At 33.8% G+C, this 5,162-nt stretch overlaps 1 long non-coding RNA gene across 1 annotated transcript; it reads right to left on the bottom strand.

Annotated features, from left to right (window-relative positions):
* Window positions 1–3,487: 3,487 nt before the first annotated feature.
* Window positions 3,488–4,345, bottom strand: LOC118747142. The gene is made up of 3 exons (XR_004993927.1): window positions 4,130–4,345; window positions 3,930–4,057; window positions 3,488–3,867 (listed from the first exon to the last, which is right to left on the bottom strand). It is a non-coding gene; the product is annotated as an uncharacterized LOC118747142 (long non-coding RNA).
* Window positions 4,346–5,162: the final 817 nt, after the last annotated feature.

Raw genomic sequence — 5,162 nt, 5'->3', positions numbered from 1 at the left:
TCATCTCCTAACAGTAAAGTTATTATCTAACGAGCCTTTTGAAAAAAGACAGCTTTTTTGACACAAACCTATTTTAATAAAGCTGAAATTAGTCGAGAACGCAGAACGTATACTTAAACGCAGTCTGTATACGGCAACCATCTAAAGAAGGAGAAATCAGCTGACACGGAAGAATCTAAATTCCGCAGATTTCTGCGCTACGGGCTACAACTACAGAAAAATTCTGCGGTGTTGAGTTTTCATTTACATGGCGCTTTGGTAAGACAGATCGTGTCAGCTGACTCGGGTTTACGTATCGGTAGGTTTACGTTCTTGACTAATTTCAGCTTAAAGCAGTGGTGCACAGCGCTGGCAGAGCTTCCAATACAAGCGCAAAATTTTTGTCTCAGTATGTGTGTACTCAAAAAAAATAACTTGCGCATAAGCTGCTTACTGCATGAAGTGCGAACCACAGTATACCAGTAGAAAAGGTTTTTGTTGTTGTGGCTGTTAATTTGGTCCCCATAAAGGACTTGAGGGTTGCGAGCAACTGTTTTGCCGCATTCAGGATGCTGTGCAGCAAAATAATGTGGTGAAAAATTTTAACATCGGATAAATGGCGAGAGAAATATTGTTATGCGCTCTATAAGTAAACATGAACGTAATAAAATGTTTTATACTTCAATACAACTAATTAACGTTATTTTTGCAATTTGAAATGATCTTAAAAATATTTTTAGTGAAATATGTACTTTATGAGTTAAATGGAAACTATCTTATATGTAAAAATATATTCCGATTTACTTCAAATAAATGATGTAAAATGTTTTATACATGGATCTAATTTTAATAATAATATTTATTACTTTCATCTACATTGCTTTTATTGTAAGTTTTCAAGAGTAGTTGCAGTTTTCTACAATTGTCTCTGGCCGACTATACATGCTAAAGCTAAATAATTTCATAATTTCTACCCTATTAAACGTTTATATTTTAATAAAATGTGATCAATTATTTAAGAATATATAAATTCCGATCAAACTATAGTACTGAATGCTTGAGAAACAATTATTTAAATCAAATGATCAATAGTGAATATGATTAATTACTGAATAATATATAAACTGCGATCAAACTTCACTACTGAATGCTTCACAAATAATATTTGAATCAAAAGATCAATAGTGAACGCGCTCGGAGCGAATTTTGGAACACGATATAAAATATGCATGTTAAGACTAAATAATTTCTCATAAGCTTATGTTTTAATATAATATAATTAATTACTAAAAAAATATATCAACTCCGATCAAACTATAGTATTAATTGTTAGACAAACTATTTAAATCAAATGATCAACAGTGAACGCGCTCGGAGCGAATTTTTGAACACTTCATAAAATTTGTACAGAGGAAGTATATTATTTGGTAGAGATCAAAATGTATTTAACAAAGCGTGATTGAATTTGACCATGCTCTCAGAAGAACCATCCTATAAAGTCAAATTGAAAAAAATTTGTATGAATTTTGAATCGTTTGTTTATATTTTTCTACATAATAGTATCTTAAAAGAGAGCCGCACTGAGTTGTCAATAACACCTTGGGCCGTATGTATAAAAACTAAGCAATTACTTTTTCTCAGATTTTCATACCTTTCACTTAAATTTATTTGAAAAAATTTTGGGAAAGGTCTGAAATTTTAAGAAAAAGCATTTGCATAGGTTTTATGCATACGGCCCCTTGTTAAATACACCCATGATACAAATATTTAAAGGTAAAACCGCTTGCCCAATTCGTCGGCCATCATTTATTTTTTGAAGTTTGTCTATTTTATAAAATTGAAATTTTGAGAGCAACTCAAATGCCAAATAAAAGTAAAACAAAAAACAAATAGATGAAAATACCCTGCAAACCAAAGTTCCCGAAATCTTAACGAAATCTTTAGGAGTATCTGATTTCGGTAGCGATTTTTTCCCGAATCTTCAAAGAAAATTATATGAAGTGGTTGACACGAACTCGTAAAGAAATTTCTGTACGAAAAATAAAGAAAATTCTGAAAAAAGTCTGCAAGAAATTCTTCACATAGCAGCATTATTTTCATTTCTTTACCGATTTTCTTCCGAAATTTCGGAAAAGAATGGAAGTGTGCGTAATTTATTTCATTTTAGAAAATTCGGATGGGATCTTTCCGAATTCTTTAAAATTTCTTTACTATTCAGAATACTCTGATAAAATGGTCTGCAGGGTATTGAAATTTTCGTTTATTTGAGACTGAAAATGAGAATGTATTTGTGAGATTGGAAATTTGAAAACATTTTTGTAATGTTAGCAAACTTTAAAAATCTTCAGGCTGCCTCTCAGCGGTTTTACCTTCAGATTTTTGTATCATGAATACACCTTGGTCGAGATATCACGAACAAGTTTTCGTTTATTTTTTTTTACTTAAAATCCTTAAATATGTATCTTGATTTTTTTCTGTAGAATAAGTATTCATTTTTTTAACGATTTTAAAACAAGGGAGGACAGTCGGATCTACGTAACCAGATCGACCTGAATGCGCATTGAAGTCGATTGTATTTTTTGCTTAAAATTACTTGTTATTATTGAGATAGTTTCGCTACTATTTAGAGATTTCTCGACATACTTTTTCATATTACTGTTATTTATTATTTTTCTTATTAGTCATTTATATGTTTAGGACTTACTGTGGGTGCTTTAAGATTCATTTTGTAAATATGTATGTACATATAAAAAACAATTGCGATATTTTATTTTAAATTATGAATTTTATTCGTGCAATTTTTTATGTGTAATAGTTTTGAGAACGTTTTTTGGTTCTGTTGTATTCTTTTATTGCATGCCTTAAACTTTTTTACTTTAAGTTATAATGTTGAAGATATGCCTTTGTCAAGCACTTTAAGAGCATAGAGTAGGTATACGCGATTCTCCAACATCTTGTCAAAGGAGAAAACATATTGGTGGCGGAATCCATCGTAGTCCGATTTTTCTTAAAATCTACGAAAAAGCGATCACTGAATCTGAACTGCTATGAACGTGTGTATCCAAAGCAAGCGCTGCGTTCGTAGCTACTCGAACTTAATAGCATTTTCGTAGATTTCACGAAAAATCCGACTACGTTGAATTCTATGATAGCCTTGATTAGTTCGTGCGATTATGACTTATGGATCGATTATGTATGGGAACGGAACCTCAGTTGGGTTGCCGATGGACAGCGCCACTGAAATTTAAAATGTTTTTAATTATGAATAGCAATAATTAAGTTTCATAAAGTTCAAGGTGGTACAATTTAAAAAAAAAGTTGAAAGAAGAAATAAAGTATCTCCATCAAAATTTCCCGGCAGCCACAAAAATACAGTTGCCAACATAGCAACTTAGCCAGCTTTCAGTTGCTAGTTGCCATCGGTAATACCATTTCAGCCACTGGCCAACCAACTGAAGTTCGGTTGTCCTCCGTAATCGACCCATAAAATCGGAATCGAATATGCATGCACGTTCTGCAGAACGATAAATATTTTGTAAATGTGTGCTCTGTCCGCTAACGAATTCCAGCCATGTGTGAAAGATCGTATGTGAAGCCTCCGTCTGACTTAACGATTGTCAAAGGCATGCCAGAAGATGTTTCATAATATGCTTTCGGCCATCGTCTTCTTCGAGTAAGTTCATCGATACCAAAAACTTTACAACCTCTATGTGCCAGTTGCAGTTGCATTCACACGTGATGTAATAGCTAGTGTCGGCAAGCTGTGGGAATGCCCAGAAGATGGCGTTTGTTCAGCTATCGAAATCATTACACCGACGGAGGTGGGCAGCTCTGCTGGAACATATTTACCACAGCAGTGGTTGCGCCGTTTTGTTCTGCAACAATAGCCTGCAATGATGACATGTCATATAATGTCGACGAACAAAGTTATAAAATTTAAAATGACTAACCTTATTCCCGGCCGATTTGGGAGACCACCCTTGATCACGACCTGAACGCATTTACCAAGAGGAAAAACCGCAGGGATTGCAGTAGTTCTTGCAGTCACCATGATGATGCTGTGCTTGTAATTAATAGTCTGAAAAGACAGAAAATTGCATTAATGAAATGTTATACACATCAAACAAATAAGTTTCAATAATTTGTTTACCATTTCACAAACCGAATTACCAAGAAATAGAAACTCACCGCGATGCGATACAGAAATAAAAACCAACAGGGCTGCATTTTCTTGGTAACCACACAAGCGCCCAGAGCAATCTGATCCGCAAAATTATTTTGTGAAAAATAACAGTTGAAAAGAGTTTTTATACATGATTATCACATTAACTCATAAGTGCAAATTATTGTGATTATTTTTAGTTGCATATAATTTTATTACCTTAACTTTTTTAATGTAATAATTATCTAACCTTGTATTATTGAATCATGGTACGATAGCTTCGTACACACGACTTGTACGTGAAAGCCGAGTGGCTCCATTTGGCTCAAGTGTGCACCACTCAGTGTTGCCGTTTTAGCCCTTTGGTGAATATTTAACTACCACAAACTTTTTTAGGCCACGTAAATTTAAAATTGCCCCTAGCCCTTTTTTAGCCCTTTGGAGAATTTATTCATACTTGGCATGAAAATGTTGTATATACTTAATTTGATTTATTTTTTTCATTTATGTAAGAGATGAATTTTTAAACTAAGAAAGACTGATATATATACATATATGTATTGTATGTACCTTACGTTTTCATACATACATACTGTTAAAGTGTTAGGGCTGTTAACTTATCTATTAAACTCCTGCGCAATTCCATTTAAAGGGCCTAACAAGACATCCGATCGCCGCGCAAATACTTTCCCTCCTTTACTCTCATCGTTCGGGTCAAGTGTGAGTAAGCATAAACCAGTTTCTGCAAGCGTACGTAAACTACCGATCAATAGCAAGACGCGTAGAGTATTTACATTGCCTTCCGCAACTACTGCGAGTAAAAGGTATTTGACAGTAGAGTACTTTACTGGTAGTACTTGAGTATTTTCGAAGAAAACATACATATGTGGCAAGAATGATAGAAAAATTTTCTGGATCGCGCATTTGTGGTATCTGAATAAAACTAAGGACAGGAATGTAGAGGAGCGATGAAGAGAGCGACGAGCAAAACGTACTTTCAACTAAAATGCTGATATACATA

The sequence above is a fragment of the Rhagoletis pomonella genome, unplaced genomic scaffold (genome assembly GCF_013731165.1).
Source record: "Rhagoletis pomonella isolate Grant_MI unplaced genomic scaffold, Rhpom_1.0 Rhpom_scaffold_00001, whole genome shotgun sequence".
Classification (NCBI taxonomy): Eukaryota; Metazoa; Arthropoda; class Insecta; order Diptera; family Tephritidae; genus Rhagoletis; species Rhagoletis pomonella.
Note: the sequence above shows the minus strand (reverse complement) of the source record. Positions and strands in the feature narration are given on the sequence as shown.